The sequence below is a fragment of the Trachypithecus francoisi genome, unplaced genomic scaffold, assembly GCF_009764315.1.
Source record: "Trachypithecus francoisi isolate TF-2019V2 unplaced genomic scaffold, Tfra_2.0 Lachesis_group3, whole genome shotgun sequence".
Lineage (NCBI taxonomy): Eukaryota > Metazoa > Chordata > Mammalia > Primates > Cercopithecidae > Trachypithecus > Trachypithecus francoisi.
In genome coordinates, this window is record NW_022681468.1 from 104,839,855 (window position 1) to 104,858,413 (window position 18,559).

The 18,559-nt window shown below is 39.2% G+C and overlaps 1 long non-coding RNA gene across 1 annotated transcript in view; it reads left to right on the forward strand.

Annotated features, from left to right (window-relative positions):
* LOC117071214 overlaps positions 1-18,559 on the forward strand; it is a 31,047-nt gene that overhangs the window by 5,176 nt on the left and 7,312 nt on the right. Inside the window, exons 2-5 of the long non-coding RNA XR_004432193.1 lie at positions 2,105-2,209; positions 8,516-8,635; positions 11,316-11,400; positions 12,809-12,867. This is a non-coding gene — a long non-coding RNA (uncharacterized LOC117071214). The remainder of the gene's footprint in view (positions 1-2,104; positions 2,210-8,515; positions 8,636-11,315; positions 11,401-12,808; positions 12,868-18,559) is intronic.

The following is an 18,559-nucleotide window of genomic DNA, read 5'->3' on the forward strand; positions in this document are numbered from 1 at the left end:
TTGTCACATATGTATACATGTACCATGTTGGTGAGCTGCACCCATTAACTTGTCATTTACATTACGTATATCTCCTAATGCTATCTCTCCCCACTCCCCTCCACCCTACGACAGGCCCCGGTGTGTGATGTTCCCCATCCTGTGTCCAAGTGTTCTGATTGTTCAATTCCCACCTATGAGTGAGAACATGCGGTGTTTGGTTTTCTGTCCTTGTGATAGTTTGCTGAGAATGATGTTTTCCAGCTGCATCCATGTCCCTACAAAGGACATGAACTCATCCTTTTTATGGCTGCATAGTATTCCATGGTGTATATGTGTCACATTTTCCCAATCCAGTCTATCATTGATGGACCTTTGGGTTGGTTCCAAGTCTTTGCTATTGTGAATAGTGCCACAATAAACATACGTGTGCATGTGTCTTTATAGCAGCATGATTTATAATCCTTTGGGTATATACCCAGTAATGGGATGGCTGGGTCAAATGGTATTTCTAGTTCTAGATCCTTGAGGAATGGCCACACTGTCTTCCACAATGGTTGAACTAGTTTACAGTCCCACCAACAGTGTAAAAGTGTTCCTATTTCTCCACAACCTCTCCAGCATCTGTTGTTTCCTGACTTTTTTATGATCACCCTTCTAACTGGTGTGAGATGGTATCTCATTGTGGTTTTGATTTCTCTGATGACCACTGTTGATGAGCATTTTTTCATGTGTCTATTGACTGCATAAATGTCTTCTTTTGAGAAGTGTCTGTTCATATCCTTTGCCCCTTTTTGATGGGGTTGTTTGATTTTTTCTTGTAAATTTAAGTTCTTTGTAGATTCTGGATATTAGCTCTTTGTCAGATGAGTAGATTTCAAAAATTTTCTCCCATTCTGTAGGTTGCCTGTTCACTCTGATGGTAGTTTCACATTCTTTAATTTCTTTTAATTCCTGTTTCACCCCAGCTCTCCTGTAGCCCCTTCTGTGCTAGAGGTCAGAGTGTCCTGTCCAGGTCTGTGTCCAGATAGCCCTGCCTCATCTTCATTATGTACTTAGCACAAAGCAGAGCACATTGGGTACATAAAAAATCCACACTGGGGCTTGGCTTCCTTTTAAGCATGAGGATTTTTGGTGGATCCTAAATTTATGGTTCAACCTTCCTGTTTCCACCTTCTTCATTGATCACCTTCAGAAGGCTTATTCTTTGTTTTGTTAACCCATTCTAATCCTGTGTCTTCTTTCTTTGTGCTTTGTAAACCTGCTGCTTTCTCTTCATCTCTTTTCTTGGTCAGAGACACCCAGAAAATTGTTCCTGACCAAGTGAAGCAAGTTGCCTTATTGGATCCCATTTGAGTCACCTTATACATTGGAAACACTTCAAACAATGAAAACCGCACTTGTGCACATAGTTTACCTTGCTTACTTCCTTAAAGTAAATGTGCTTACAACACAATTTGGACTTAAACATGGAAATTTACCAGTTTCCTAGTGAATTATTATTTTTTAGACAGACACTTAAGAGCCTACTAAGTATCAAGTGTTTTGCAGGTTTATTTAATCTTTACCATTCTGGGAAAGTTTTCATTTCTTTCTTTTACAAATGAGTAGACTCAAATCAGGAAAATAGATATGATATCCAAGGTCATCTAGATTTCCAGGCTCTGTCTGCTGGATCACATTTGCTTTTGTAGTTTTAACTGACTGTGATTGGAATATATAATTTTACAAGCCATGTGTAACAACACTGCCTGTGTGTTTTTTTCTTCTTTTTTTCTTTTTTGGTAGCCTCATTAATGCATGAATGTTCTCTTGTTTGAAGTTGTAAGTTTCTAAGAAAACAAGGTAGCAATGAGAAATTGGACAATTTCCTTCCTTCCTCTGCCTTTATTGTTGTCATTCCGCTAGTTAACAGTTGTAGTGATTATACCCCAAGCCATAGTAACATTCTTAAAATAGAGACTCCTGAAAATATTTTAAAGAGTTTTTTTTTATCTGTAAGCTACAGTTGAGCAGTAACAAACTTTTTTATTTCCTTCTGGATTGATTACAGTAGTCATAACATTATTGATGTCCTCTAAGGGCTCTTTAACATAATGCTTATTTAATGAAATGTGCTTTGTAGCTTCATCAGCAACTGAAGTGCTGCATATGTGGACTCTGCAGATTAGATAACCTTCCTAAGCACCTGGATGTTGAGATGCCAGATCAACCACTACCCATGGGTCAGGTAAAGTAAAAATTCTCTAGTGTTCAAGAGCTAAAATAAATTGTGTCAAACAAAAGTCAAACTAGGATGATTTCTTTTTTATTATTCAAGTCATTTAGAAGTTAGTTTTTCTGGGCCGGGCGCGGTGGCTCAAGCCTGTAATCCCAGCACTTTGAAAGGCCGAGACGGGAGGATCACGAGGTCAGGAGATCGAGACCATCCTGGCTAACACGGTGAAACCTCGTCTCTACTAAAAGAATACAAAAAACTAGCCGGGCGAGGTAGCGGGCGCCTGTAGTCCCAGCTACTCGGGAGGCTGAGGCAGGAGAATGGCGTAAACCCAGGAGGCGGAGCTTGCAGTGAACTGAGATCAGGCCACTGCACTCCAGCCTGGGCGGCAGAGCAAGACTCCGTCTCACAAAAAAAAAAAAAGAAGTTAGTTTTTCTCTTCCTATTGAATTGTTTTGTTTGTTCTGTTTTAGATACTAAAAATAACCTTTTCATTCTTTGGAGCTGCTAGCATTTAGTATGACAGGTAAAAAATTGCCCTTTTCCCTAACACCAGCTTTTTGTTGTTAATATTCCTGGTGTCCATAAATGTTCTTGCTTCTTTCATTGTTTGTCTTTGCTCACTGAATTACCTTCACCTAGAAATGCCATCTCCTTAAGTCTGTCTCTGCTTCTTTTTTTTTTTTTTTGAGAGGGAGTCTTGCTCTGTCGCTCAGGCTGGAGTGCAGTGGCTGGATCTCAGCTCACTGCAAGCTCCGCGTCCCGAGTTTTTACACCATTCTCCTGCCTCAGCCTCCCGAGTAGCTGGGATTACAGGCGCCCGCCACCTCGCCCGGCTAGTTTTTTGTATTTTTAGTAGAGACAGGGTTTCACCGGGTTAGCCAGGATGGTCTCGATCTCCTGACCTCGTGATCCGCCCGTCTCGGCCTCCCAAAGTGCTGGGATTACAGGCTTGAGCCACCGCGCCCGGCCCTGTCTCTGCTTCTTAAGGACTCGCCCACGTGTTATCTCCTGCAAGCAACAGAAATCACCACTAGGTCACCACTACCCCTAACTTCTTCCTGGATTTACCTATTTAGGCCTCTGTTATTGACTTTTTAGTATAATACATGAGAATTTAGCTCTTATACCATCCTTTCCCTTCCTCAAATATTATCTTTAGTCATATAAGTAATCACTAATTGTCATTAGGACTTTGTAAAGCCAAGTTTTCTAGAATATTTAGGATAGGATATTTTGTTTTCTTGATGGTGTTTTTAGTTTTGCAGTGTCTTCCTCCTAATAGTACTTTTTAATTAAAAAAATTCTGTTGTAGCCCTTCCTGTGAGATCTCCTTCTCTTCCAAAGCCTTTGGCTCCTCTGTGCCCATTTTGGCAGATTGTTCTTTGGGTTGGCTGTGCAAATGTCATCTTGAGGTTTTTCTCAACTGCTCTCCTAGAGTAGATCCATAGTTTCCTGGATCCCACGTCTTCTTTCTTGGCTTTCCCTTTGTCATTTTACCTGACTATGTCCTCAAGTAAAACCCTAAGAAAGCATGGAGTGGTATATTTTCTGATCTCTAGCTTCTGAAAAAATACAATCCAGTGTTTGGGTTATGGAGACAGTCTGAGATAGGTTTGAATCTTGGTTCTACTGCTTATTAGCTGTATGCCCTTGGGCTGATTCCCTAAGTGCTCTATGCATCAATTTTCCATTTGCAAAATGGGGGAGCCAGTAATAGCATTAGTACCTATGTTTCTAGGGCGCTATGAGGATTAAATGAGTTGATACATGTAAACCATTTAGAACAGTGCCTGGTGCATAGCACATCCCCATCACTATTCTCTTTTGTCATAATCTACCCTCACACTTGATGGATAGTTTGGTTGATTATGTATTTCTAGGTTGAGGATAATTTTATCTTAGAATTTCAAAGTCTGTGCTGTTGTCTTCTAACCAGTCATGGTGGTGGAGCCTCAGGTCATCCTGAGTTTCACTCATTTATGCATGACTTTCTGGAAGCTTTTAGGAGTTTGTCTTTTCCTTGCTGAGCTGAAATAGCACAACATTGTACTTAGTGTGGGTCTTTTTTCATTCATTGTGCTGGATACACCGAATGGACAGGCCTATGGATGGGGTCTTTCAAAGATGGAATCTTGAATCTTGTCATATTTTTGTTAACTTTCTCCTTTCCATTTTATTTGTTTGTTTTGAAATGCCTGTTAATTGGATTTTAGTCCTCTTGTCTTGAGTCTTGTATCTCACATTATTTCTAATTTTTTTAAATTTTAAGTTCTGGAACATTTTTCTTATCTTTTGACTTTTAGGAAATTTTATTTGGATAGTCATAACTTTAAGTTTTGTTTTGGTTATTTATTGTTGCTTAACCAATTTTCCCAACACTTAATGGCATAAAACCACACATTGTCTATCTGTCACTACTGTATGGGTTAACTGGGACTAACTGGACAATTTTCTGCTGGTCTCATTTGGCATCTCTCACTGTGCAGTTAGATGGTGTCAGGGACTGGTCGTCTGGATGCTCAGCTGCAGTGGAATGTCTGAGATGGCTTCTTCACCCACAGGTCTGCTGTCTTGGTGTTTCTTCATGTGGCCTTCCTCTCTGCATAGTATCTCATCCTCTCAGGCCTCTTCTTGTGGCTTCTGTTTCTCACAGAGGATAGTCAGTACTTGTTTTGGCTTCCAGAAGCACAGAAGCGGAGCTGCCAGGTGTTCTTAAGGCTTAGACCTGGAACAGGTCCAGTGTCATTTCTACCAAATTCTCTAGGTTAAAGTGAGTCTTGGGGCCAACTCAGATTCACTGTGGGATGGGCATGTCCAAGGACATGGTGACAGGAGGTGTGGCTCATTGGGGACCAGCTCCCAAGATGAACCCTGAGTTCTAAGAACTTTTTCTTCTCTGATTATTCCTTGTTCATATTCTATGTTGTTTTACTCATGTCATACATTCACAAGTGTCTTTATGAAGTGATTTTGATACTCTTTTGTCTGCTCCCTAGCATCTCTTTGTTCTTTAATAAATTTTTTTCTTAGTTTACTTTGGTCTTATTTTACTTTGTAAAGCCTTTCCTTAAATATCTATTCTATGTTGTTTATCATTTGTAGTCTTTTTTTTTTTTTTTTGAGATAGAGTTTCACTCTTGTTTCCCAGCCTGGAGTGCAATGGCATGATCTTGGCTCGCCACAATCTTTAGCTCCTGGGTTCAAGCGATTCTCCTGCCTCAGCCTCGTAAGTAGCTGGGATTATAGGCATGCGCCACCAAGCCCGGCTAATTTTTGTATTTGTTTCTCCATGTTGGTCAAGCTGGTTTCGAATTCCTGACCTCAGGGGCTATGCCCAAGTCAGCCTCCCAAATTGCTGGGATTAAAGTCATGAACCACTGTGCTGGCCTGTATTCTCTCTTTTTTTAATTCCCCTTTTTGTTCATTCATATATGAGAGAAGTACTAAAAGACTGTGGTGGCTCACACCTACAATCTCAGTGCTTTGGGAGACTGATGTGGGAGGATCACTTGAGCCCAGGAACTCAAGACTAATTTAGGCAACATTGTGAGACCCCATCTTTATGAAAATAAATAAAAAAATAGCCAGGTGTGGTGACACCCACCTGTAGGCCCAGCTACTTGGGAGGCTGAGGCAGAAGGATCACTTGAGCCTGGGATGTTGAGGCTGAAGTGAGCTGTGATCATCCCACTGCATTCCTGCATTCCAGCCTGGGTGAAAGAGCAAGACCCTGCCTCAATAAATAAATAAATAAATAAATACAAATAAAAAACAAAAACAAAAAAAATTGGGAGTTCTTCATGGCCAAGACTTGGCAACTGATAGCTTTTAGGGGGGAATGTATGCTGATTCCTAATTGTTATCCTCTAACCCTCTATCTTATCTCCTGGTGCAATCATAAATGATGGCTGGAACCTCCACTTTTGTTTGCTTTGCTCCATTAATTAACCATTTTCCATTTACTGTCATTGTCTAATGAAGGTGAATTCTCTTCTGTTGGTAATCCTATTTCTTTTTTTGTAATTGTGTGTTTATATGTTTCTTCTTCACTGTATTTCTAGTGGAGTCTTAGGACAAAGAGCAGATGGTGGAAATATGTGTTCAGTGTCCAGTTTTTTCTGTATGACATCTGCAACTTGTGTTTGTCACTGAATATCACGGGGACTTAATGCTTATAGAGCTACCTTGTTTTTTGATTGTGCCTACAATTCTATGGAGAAATATAATTTGTGAATTACCTGATGAAATTTTCCTAATTTTGAATCATCCTTGCATTCCTATAAAAAACAATGTTAGAACGGCTATAGTAATATTTTATTGTTGCATTTTTACTTCTGTATTAAAGAAGATTAAGGTTTTGCTTGTTTCCTTTAAGGCTGTTATTTCATTTCAGTATCAAGGGTGTACAGGGCTAACTTGGGAAGCTTTACATCTTTTTTCTAAGACCTAGGATGTAGATCTAGTTTACATAGTAATTTTTGCCTGCAGGAATATTTTGCCTCCCATGGGACATTTGGAAATATCTGGAGACATTTTTGTGGTCACAACTGGCCATGGTTGGGAGGTCTTATTGGCATCCCGTGGGTAGAGGGGATGTTATTAAATGTCCCACAACACACCAGGAGAAGCCTCCACAAAGAATTGTCTGGCCCAATATATCAATATTGCCGAGGGTGACAAACCCTGGTTTAAATAAAAGTCCAATTTGAAGGATGAGTCTTTGTCTTTTTCCTTCTTCTCACTTGAACCCGGGAGGTGGAGGTTGCAGTGAGCCAAGAGTGTGCTCCAGTCTGGATGACAAAGGTGAAACTCTGTCTCAAAAAAAAAAATATCTTCAGTTTTGAACATTTGAGTCATTCTCTAATCTCCTTTATAAGTAACTACTAATGTGGAATAATTGAAAGACATTGTATTTGGAATGGAATGTAATTTATAAATTCTGGCTTTACCTCTAACTCATGATATGCCTTTGAGCAAATTGTTTTATGTGAATTGTTGGATTTGGTTTTCCAGAAAACAAAAGCTCTTAACTTTTAGCACTAAAATTATATTTAATACTAATCAGTACTTAACCTGTATGTGGTTACTTTTTGGAAGAGAAACTACTGAATTTTTAAAATTTTATGTTTGCATAAAAGGAGAATTTGAGAATATTTTAGGGACTACTTGCTGGAGGTAGTGAAACTGTCTCTTGTTGAAAAATCATTCAAAGACATTTGTCTTAGTCTGTTTTATAGTGTTGTAACAGAATAACAGAGAGTGAGTAATTTATAAAGAACAGTCATTTATTTTCTGACAGTTCTGGAGTCTGGGAAATCCAAGATGAAAATATCAACATTTGGTGTCTCAGGGCCTTTTCATTGCATCCTCACATGGTAGCAGGCAGAAGGGCAGGAGAGCAAGCTAGTCCAATGTGTGAAGCCTCATTCAAAAGGGCCTTAATCCCATAAATGAGGAAAGAGCCCTCTTGGCCTAATGACCTTTTAAAAGTCCTACCTGTTAGGATCATCACGTTGACAACATCAACAGATGAATTTTGGAGGGAATACATTCCAACAGTAGCAAAGTTAGTAGGGCAAATTCCAAAGACATTGAGCCTAGGCCAGTTGTCAGTCATGAGTATAATTTTAGATGTTTTCAGGCTCTGAAGCTTTGCATTTAAATTTAAACTTCGGAACAAAGATCTATATCTCTGCATTGACCCAATAGAATGTATGTGAATTCCATGGTCTTGATTGTTTTAAAAGATTTTTTTCTGTTTGGGGTCTTATAATTAATTTAGGCTTTCATTTTCTTGGTTTGGAATTTATTAACCTAAAATATACTTTAGAGGGCTTCAGAACTAAAGAAGTAGTGTTGGAAGCTTGTTTTTGTTTGTTTTTTGAGACAGAGTCTTATGTCACTCAGGATGGAGTGCAGTAGCGTGGTCATGTAACCTTGAACTCCTGGGTTCAAGCAATCTTCCTGAGTAGCTGGGACTGTAGGCCGGTGCCCTACGTGACACAGTGAGACTCTATATTTTAAAAAAAATAAATTAAATAAAAAGTAAATAAATAAATGATGTCTTATCATAATAGTTGTGACTTTGTAAAGCTTTTAAATCTGCTTTACTCAGAGTCTAACTTTTAATAAAATATACAGGATATAAAAGGTGGGAGCCTCTTGAATGGAATGTAAGGGCTTTATCTCTCTCCCCATAGGACAGATATATTCTGTTTCTTGTCCCCCATTGAGTCAAGAATAATTTAACTTTTGGCATAAGAAACTACTAAAGAAAGCAGGTTGAATAAGCTAATATTTTTCTTCTTTTTGCAGGCTATAGAAAACTTAGATCACTATGAGATGAAAGAAGAGCCTATTAGTGGGAAAAAGTTGGAGGATGAAGGAATTGAAAAAGAATTGGGCAATATTAAAGAAAATTAGGAAGACTGAAAGGTAAGACCATTTAAATGTGTAATTTGTATAAATATCTGGAGCCTGGACTTTTTGGTCAAGTAATTATAGTTAACACCAGGCAATTCATGAACATGACGATCTCAGCTGCTCTCCTCCTCCATTCCTGCTTTAGTGGTAGATTCAGTCATTTGTTTATTGATTTTGAGACAGGGTCTTGCTCTGTCACCTGGGCTAGGGTGCGGGGGCACAATCATAGTTCACTGTAGCCTTTATCTCCCAGGCTCCAGTGGTCCTCCTGCCTCCAGTGGTCCTCCTGCTTCAGCCTCCCAAGTGTCTCAGACTATAGGCATATGCCACCACACCACTTTTTGATTTTTAGTAGAGATGAGGTCTCACTATGTTGACCTTGAACATAGTGGTCTTGAACACCTGAGTTCAAGCAGTCCTCTTACCTCGGCCTGCCCAAGTACTGGGATTACAGACATGAGCCACTCTGCCTAGCCACGCTCATATGCTTTGCTGCCCAGGGTTATCTTTCTCATCTATGAATAGCCACTTTTTATCCTGTTCATCTGCTCTCTTCACATCCTGAACCACCAGCTGATCCCTGTATATGCCCCTTTCCTCCTGTCTATGCTGTTTTCTCTGCTGACCTTTTCTTCTGTGGCATCTGTATATTCAAATTCATTCTCTCCTACAAAACACAACTCAAATTATTTCTCCTTCATGAAGCCGACTTTGGTCCATCCTGCTCTGACCAAACCAGAAGTAGTGTTTCTCTTTTGACTTGAAATCTCTTTTATGTGAAGCAGCAGGATGGGAAAGGAACACTGAGTTTGGAGACAGACACACCTTTTATGGTTTCACTTTGCTCAACTCTAAAATATGATTAGACAGTACATATCTTTTGGATGGTTGCTAAAAAATAAATTAAAATGATGGATGTATATACAAAAAATGCTAGACAGAGTAGGGAAATATCAAATGATTGTCTGAACACTTACTGCTTCCTGCCTTGTACTAGAGCTATTTACCAACTCCACAATATCCGAGGACCAGTTACTTTGTATTGGGCACAGGTTCTCCAAAACAGGGAATGAATTGTTAGGCAAGTAGATGTCAGATGTTGAAATCAGATAGATAACTCTCCCTCTTTCCATCTTATTTATATGTTAATTTAATTGGTAATTTTTCATACGGCAAAGAAATTTAGCCAATCCCCCACATCTTGATTATTTAAAAAACTGAGATTGTAGCATTTGAATTAATGTTACTGTACTTTCTGTGTCTTGTGATCAATTCCAGTTTGAGTTATCTTCAAAACAAGGATAAATTATTGAACACTTTTGCATGACTGATACTATGCTAAATACTTTATACTTTATAGATCTTTTCATTTAGTCATCATAGCAACTGTGTGAAATAGGTGCTCTTCACATTTTAGAGATAGGAAAGCTTCTCATATTTTATAGATATGAAATGAGTTCGTGGTTACATAGCTAGGAAGTAATATTTTTATAAACTTGATTTTTTTTCTCCTTCAAAGTCTAGTACAGTCTTTAAAACCTTTGGTTTCACATGACCAAAAAGTAGTTCCATTTCTATATAGTCTTAGGATAAGATATCGATATTTTTCATCTTTAGAGAAGTCCCTGCACTGAAAAACTGAAACCAGTTGCATGTAGGCACACATGGTTCCCAGTGTCTTAATGTGTGAACTAGACCATCTGTGTAATATTCTTGCTTGTCGTCTTATGAATGGAAGCCTATTTGAGTTAATAATGTGTCACCTTGAGTGTCTTCCAGTATTTTCAAAAATTGCTGGGGTTTGGAATAGACTCATACTGAATTTTATGCTTCTGTAGAGTCCATGGTGGTCTGAACATGTTGGCTAGAGTTTTTCAGGTGATAAGAAAAAGGAAATGGACCAGACTTGTGTCTAGTTTTATATTCTCTTCAAACTTCATAATGCTTCATTTAATGGGACTTTTTCTTTTTTTTTAGATGGAGTTTCACTCTGTCACCCAGGCTGGAGTGCAATGGCATGGTCTTGGCTCACTGCAACCTCTGCCTCCTGGGTAAAAGCAATTCTCCTGCCCCAGCCTCCTGAGTAGCTGGGACTACAGGCGTGCACCACCACACTCAGCTAATTTTTGTATTTTTAGTAGAGACTGGGTTTCACTATGTTGGCCAGGCTGGTCTCAAACTCCTGATGTTGTGATCTGCACACCTCAGCCTCCCAAAGTGCTGGGATTACAGGCATGAGCCACTGTGCCTGGCCTTTTTTTACTTCTGAAATTGTTAAGTGGTGATCCAATTTTATTGTAATCTTTTTCTTTTTTCTTTTGAGATGGAGTCTTGCTCTGTGGCCCAGGCCAGAGTGCAGTGGCACCATCTCAGCTCAGTACTACCCACCTTCCGGGTTCAAGTGATTCTCTTGCCTCAGCTTCCCTAGTAGCTGGGACTACAGGCACGTGCATCCACACCTGGCCAACTTTCTTATTTTTTTAATATAGATGGGGTTTCATCCTGACAGCCAAGCTGGTTTCAAACTCTTGGCCTCACGTGATCCACCCGCCTCGGCCTCCCAAAGTACTGGGATTACAGGTGTGAGCCCCCTGCCTGGCTACTGTAATCTTTTGGAGCAGGTTGAAATACCTTAAATCTTTAAATTAGTTGGCTCAGTAGACCCTGGTAAACAGTGGCTTTTGTGTTTCAGGCTGCAGTGTCTGGGTCAGTGCAAGCTTCAGATAGACTTATGGAGGAGCTCAGGGACATATACAGATCGCAGAATTATAAGACAGGTAAGGATCTCTAAATCCCTGCTCTTCTGATTGTTCTTCTGTTCTTTTCTTTTGTCAGATTATAAATATCATTTCTTAAAACTGGACAGATATGGAAATGTTTATTAGCTTTATTTTGTGAATCTCAAATGCAATCAAGTTCCAAAAGATGTAGGGGGTAAGATAGGATGAGTTTTTGTTTTTGGATTTAAAGAAATTGTTTTATAAGCCCATTGGAATTGTTTTTGTCATCTTCCTGATAGAGTGAACATTTACATGATTTTTATCTTCTGGCAAAAAGCTCGAGCAATATGGCTTGATAAGTAAATAAAAGTAATACATTTCATTATACAGCGAATGATTGCCAAGTTTTTTTTTGTGATTTTTTTCCCCCAAGTTTGAAAGCAACATAATCAACTCTTATTGTGGAGGTAGTTATGTTATTACTTTTGAAATATATAGATAGAATACACCTGTAGTCCCAGCTATGATGGGTGGTGGGAGGCTGAGGCAGGAAGCTCTTTTGAGCTAGGAGAAGTCAAGGCTGCAATGAACTGTGATTGCACCATTATATTCCAGCCTGGATGACAGAGTGAGGCACCCTGTCTCATAAAACAAAAAAAAGTGGGGAGTGGGAGTTGGGATACATATTGGATATGTATATATAGGACAGTTGTAGAAAAATACCGATTCTTTAGTGATTTAACTTTTGACAGTTCTTGGCCGGGCACGGTGATTCAAGCCTGTAATCCCAGCACTTTGGGAGGCCGAGGCGGGCGGATCACGAAGTCAGGAGATTGAGACCATCCTGGCTAACACGGTGAAACCCCGTCTCTACTAAAAATACAAAAAAAAAAAGAAATTAGCCGGGCTTGGTGGCGGTCGCCTGTAGTCCCAGCTACTCCCAGGCTGAGGCGGGAGAATGACGTGAACCTGGGAAGCGGAGCTTGCAGTAAGCCGAGATCGCACCACTGGAGGCGACAGAGCAAGACTCCGTCTCAAAAAAAAATTTTTTTGACAGTTCTGTCCATGGCAAGTTTTTCTCCTAAAGCACACTGGCTAATAATACAAGTTTAGGAAAGCATAGCAAACTTTTTTTGAATTCTTGAGAATTATATACATGTGCCTGTTTTCCTTTAGAATGACTGCAAACTCTGAAGCCCCTTATTAGATTAGATTTAGGCTACTATGATCTCTTTGGGACACTTATCCTAAAGGAGCTGGAAGCCATAGTGGCCTCTATTCTTCCTGGGGATATAGAGCAGTTGAAAATCTCCTCTTTCTGGAACTTACCCTAGGTGCTCTATTTTAGCTTTCAGATTGGTTCATTTTTGACTTAGTAAAAATATAATAATAATATAATCTTTCTGTTTGAATTGTTTTTTTGTTTTGTAGTTCTCAAGGTTGACTCTGATAGTCCCTTACACAGTGATCTTCAGATCTTAAAAGACAAACAAGGGATAGGAGACATTTTGTTTATCTTTTAAGGTAAGAAAATTGTTACGAGGCTCTATATCCTTCTAATGGGTGTGTATTTGTACAAGTGTTTGGAAAACAGTTTGGTAAAGTGGAAGATACTCATACCCTGTGGTTCAGGAATCTCACGGATATATACTCCACAAGAACGAGTACGTAGGTGCCGGGAGACACAGGAATGTTCAGAGCAGCATTGTTTATAATAGCCCCAAACAGAAAATAACCCAAATGTTCATTCCAGTAAAATGGAGAATTGTGGTGTTCATAAAATGGCTTACAGCTATGTGGGACGAGATGGGCGAGTCTTGAACACTATGTTAAGCAATAGAGACCAGACCCCCAAAACCTAATTTGTACAATTCCCTCTATATAGAGTTCAAAAATAGGCAAAACTCATGTTGGTTAGGGCATACATTCTTAGTGGAGGCAATATCGCCGGCAGTGGAGTGAAAATTGGCCCTTAGAGTGAAAGAAAATTTTACCTACTATAATGGTCTGCTGCCCTCCAAAGGGCAATAGAACATAAATGAAAAGAGAACTGAGAAATACTTATTTATGGATTCATACTTGGGCAGTAAAACTGTCAAGAAAAAAGAGGTGATTACACACAGGGTACGTTGAGGAGTCCATCGAGGTGGGAGGTGTGAACTGAAATATACATCTATGGGCTTCTTGGATCCTGGCTCTAATATCTTTCTGGAGCAGGCTGGTGGTTACATGGGCAAATAATTTAGAGTAACTTGTTAAGGTCTACCTTAAGGTATATTTTCTGCACTTTTCTGAATGTGTTATATTTAATAAAGTATTTTTAAGATACCTAAAATAAAGGTTACAAAAGAGTAACAATGGAATCTAGAAAAAATGTTAATGATCTAATATGGAATCTAGATAAGATGTAATGGTTTAAAATCTATGGCTGTATGAGGTATTTTGATGAAAAAAACAACGACATAAAAGAATACTTTGTTGTACTTTAAGGATGGTAGTAGTTTTCTAAAAGCTTCTTACTTAGCTTTTCTGTGTGTATATTTTTGCTTGGGGATATATCTTATGATTGAACTTTCTAGAAATGACCCTAATGTCAGTATTTTCTCTGACTTTTGTTAGCATAGAAACTGTTGTCGTTGTCAACTGGGTTGTCTTCCTAAAGTATGAGTCTAGTATATATTGACTGAAGTTGCTAATGGTTACTTCTCTACAGATTCATATGGGTGAACGAATGAAGCACGCAGGCCTACAACAAAAAACAAACACACACACAGAAAACAGGAAGATATCATTTTTTAAAAAAAACATTAAATCATATGAACATGTGCCCAACACCAAACTTAAGAAATAGAACCTTTGGCTGGGGGTGGTGGCTCGCTCCTGTAATTTTAGCACTTTGGGAGGCCGAGGCAGGTGGATCACTTGAGGACAGGAGTTTGAGACCAGCCTGGTCAACATGGTGAAACCCCACCTCTACTAAAAATACAAAAATAAGCCGGGCGTGATGGCCAGTGTCTCTAATCCCAGCTACTTGGGAGGCTGAGGTGGGAGAATCACTTGAACCCAGGAGGCAGAGGTTGCAGTGATCCGAGATCGCACCATTGTACTCCAACCTGGGTGACAAGAGCGAAACTCCATCTCAAAAAGAGAAAAAAGAAAAAAGAAATAGAACCTTCTCAGTACCTGTAGCACTCTGTGTGCCCCTCCCTTGTCATGTCCTCTTTGGGAGGTATCTTAAAGGGAATATGAAATATTGGCCAAGAAACTGGAGGATTTGTGACTGCAGGTGGTGTTTTCATTATTTTTTCCTGCTCTGGTTAGAACTTCAGGGAGGGGATGATCTGGGAGGTAAATGGCTGAAATTCTACTGGATTTGTATTTGTGGCCCATGGCTCCTGATACCAGAAAGAAGGGCCTTTTCTGGGGTTGGAGTATTTCTTAAGAGGCCTGGGAAGAATGTGATTGCTTTGAGCTAACTGACCTTCTGAAGAGGACTTTAACTGAATTGCCAAGTTATTAGTATTGGGATTCACAGACTTTGGAGAATAGCAGGTATGACTCAGAAAGATTTGCAGGAAAGAGCCAGAACAATATATATGTATGGCCTCTGATGTCCACTGTGACACACTGAGAGTCATGAATAATAAGCAAAATGAGACTTGAGATAAAGCATAACACAAAGATGGGAGTGAGGGCAGGAGGGAATGCAACCTGGTCAGCAACTTGGCAAATCCAACTTGCTGTACTTTTAAGGAAGTCATTTTCTGATGTTACAGGCAACATCAGAGTTACTGACTTGAATTCCTAGGTAGCACTTTAAGAAGGGTCTACTTAGACAAGGATAGGTTCATTTAGAGAATAATAGCCAGGATTGGGAAGAGATTCTTTTCCATGTCTTAGGATAGCTTGTGAAATTGTGGATTTGGAGAGGAAAGCCTGGGGGTTCAGGTTCATGATAGCTTGTCTTCAACTATTTGAAAAAGTATGTATATAGAAGCATTAGTTTTTATTTTTATTTGTTTTTGGTGAAGACAAGGCATAAAACTAGAACTAATAAGTCAAATTACAAAGGGGTGATTTTCAACTCAATGTAAGGAAGTGACTTGTAACTATTTAGACCTGGTGATGTAGTCTTTGAAAAACAGAATGTTCTTCATCCTTAAGAATAACTTAGAAGGCTGAGATGTTAAATGGGAAATCAGATACCTTCATGAGATCCTTGTAGAGCCTGAGAGTCTGGTTCAGAGTTAATACATACTAAGGTAACTCAAACTTCATTTTACCAGTCCCCTCAACCTTTATTTTCCCTCCCTGAAGAACGCTTTTTATTTCTGTAAAATCTTAATTCCTGAGCTCCAGGGTACAGAGTTTATGGAATAGAGTCCCCAGGTTTTGATGTAGAGGATCCTCTTTCTCCTGTCTGAAAATACCCTTTAGTATTTCCTTTAGTGTGAGTCTGCAGGTGGAGAAAATCCTTACTTTTTATTTCATTGTTGAAGAGTATCTTCACTGAGTGTAAGTTTCTAGATTGGCAGTTTCCTTCTTTCAGCACCTTGAAGATATCATTCTCTTATGCTAGCTTCCATTGTTCTCTTGAATCATTTATGGTGCTCCAATCTTGTGAAGTCTTTGATCAGTTTTTGAAAACTCTCTACAACCATATCTTCAGCTCTTGCTTCTGTCCCATTCCTTTTTTCTTCCAGGACTCTACGTATGTGATAAACTTTTCAACATATTGTCTTTTTTTTCTCAATTTTCTACCTTTTTGTCTTTCTGAGCTTTTTCCAGTTTACTGAATCTGTCTTCTGCTAGGTTACTGCTGTGGTTAAACGTATCCATTAAGTTATTAACTTCAGTTTTGGTAGTTCTAAATTGCAGGATTTCATATGGTTGATTTTCATAAGTTGCATTTCTCTGCCAGGTTTTCAGTCTTGTCCTGTCTTTCCTTACTCATGTTCAGCAGAGTTATTTGGAAGTGTGTCTGGTAACTCTGTTATCTCGATCCCTTGTGGTTTTGTGTCTTGTTTGCTTCTCTTGTTTTCTGTTATGTCATTCTTAAGTCTCATGTGGCTTTTTATTTTTAGTGATAGACATTATACATGAAATACATGAAATATATAATGTGGAGCCAATTTGAAGCCTTGGGATATTCTTCTCCAGAGAGGATTTACATTTGCCCCTGCCAGGGGCTTGGAAATTAGCAACCCAGGATTGTCTCATCCAATCAGGGATTGAGATGATTAAAGCTGGCCATCATTCCCTGTCAGAGCAATTTGCAGTTTGTTCTTCAGGTTCCCAACCTAAGGAGTGGGAGAGTTAGCAGGGCCTCTCCTCGGTGAACGCTGAGCTCCAATGTTTATCTCCCTGTGAGCTCTGTGAGGCTGTGAGTTCTAGCTCAGCTTATTAACCTCTTCTTATCTGCTGTCATTGGAAGAAAACCCAAGGGGGAAAAAAGAAGACCCTGTTCTCTGGTATTGCCTTTACTCAGCCTTATAATCATTACATTTTGTCCACTTTTCTAGTTCTCAGTCGGAAGATTGATCTAAGTTACCTAGTCTGTCATCGTTGGAATGGTTCCTTTTATATAGTTCTATTGAAGTGGAACCCCTTCATATGTTCCATAGTTTACCATAACACTGTTCTGTTTGGGCCTGATCTTCACTTCATTTTACTTGCTTTGGTTTTCATTTTTGTTCCTACTAATTTTACCTTTATGACTTTCACCCATTATCTGATAATAAATGTACATATTCTTTTATAGATTCTTTGAAAATCTTCTAAATAGTATGTAGCATTAAGGATGTTCTTCAAATTAATTAAACTTGCTTATTTGCTTTTTAGGATAACTTTTCATTTGATCCTCCATTTGTTTGAGTGGTGTTAACTGTTCTCTCAGGAGCATAAGTTTAAGTGATTACTTTAAATTTTTTTTTTTTTTTTTTTAGTTTAAAAAAGTTTTTTATAGGATGAAGTCTCACTATGTTGCTCTGGCTGTTCTTGAACTCCTGGGTTCAAGCGATCCTCCCACCTTGCCCTCCCAAAGTGCTGGGATGACAGGCATGAGCAGCTGTGCCTGGCCTACTTTTTTTTTTTTTTTTTTAATGCGTTAAGTTCTAGGGTACATGTGCATAACGTGCAGGTTTGTTACATATGTATACTTGTGCCATGTTGGTGTGCTGCACCCATCAACTCATCAGCACCCATCAATTTGTCATTTATATCAGGTATAACTCCCAATGCAATCCCTCCCCCCTCCCCATGATAGGCCCAATGTGTGATGTTCCCCTTCCCGAGTCCAAGTGATCTCATTGTTCAGTTCCCACCTACCAGTGAGAACATGCGGTGTTTGGTTTTCTGTTCTTGTGATAGTTTGCTAAGAATGATGGTTTCCAGCTGCATCCATGTCCCTACAAAGGATGCAAACTCATCCTTTTTATGGCTGCATAATATTCCATGGTGTATATGTGCCACATTTTCTTAATCCAGTCTGTCACAGATAGACATTTGGGTTAATTCCAAGTCTTGCTATGTGAATAGTGCCGCAATAAACATACGTGTGCATGTGACTTTATAGCAGCACGATTTATAATCTTTGGGTATATACCCAGTAATGGTGGCTGGGTCATATGGTACATCTAGTTCTAGATCCTTGAGGAATTGCCATACTGTTTTCCATAATGGTTGAACTAGTTTACAATCCCACCAACAGTGTAAAAGTGTTCCTATTTCTCCACATCCTCTCCAGCACCTGTTGTTTCCTGACTTTTTAATGATTGCCATTCTAACTGGTGTGAGATGGTATCTCATTGTGGTTTTGATTTGCATTTCTCTGATGGCCAGTGATGATGAGCATTTATCATGTGTCTGTTGGCTGTATGAATGTCTTCTTTTGAGAAATGTCTGTTCATATCCTTTGCCCACTTTTTGATGGGGTTGTTTTTTCTTGTAAATTGTTTGAGTTTTTGTAGGTTCTGGATATTAGCCCTTTGTCAGATGAATAGATTGCAAAAATTTTCTCCCATTCTGTAGGTTGCCTGTTCACTCTGATGGTGGTTTCTTTTGCTGTGCAGAAGCTCTTTAGTTTAATTAGATCCCATTTGTCAATTTTGGCTTCTGCTGCCGTGGCTTTTGGTGTTTTAGACATGAAGTCCTTGCCCATGCCTATGTCCTGAATGGTACTACGTAGGTTTTCTTCTAGGGTTTTTATGGTATTAGG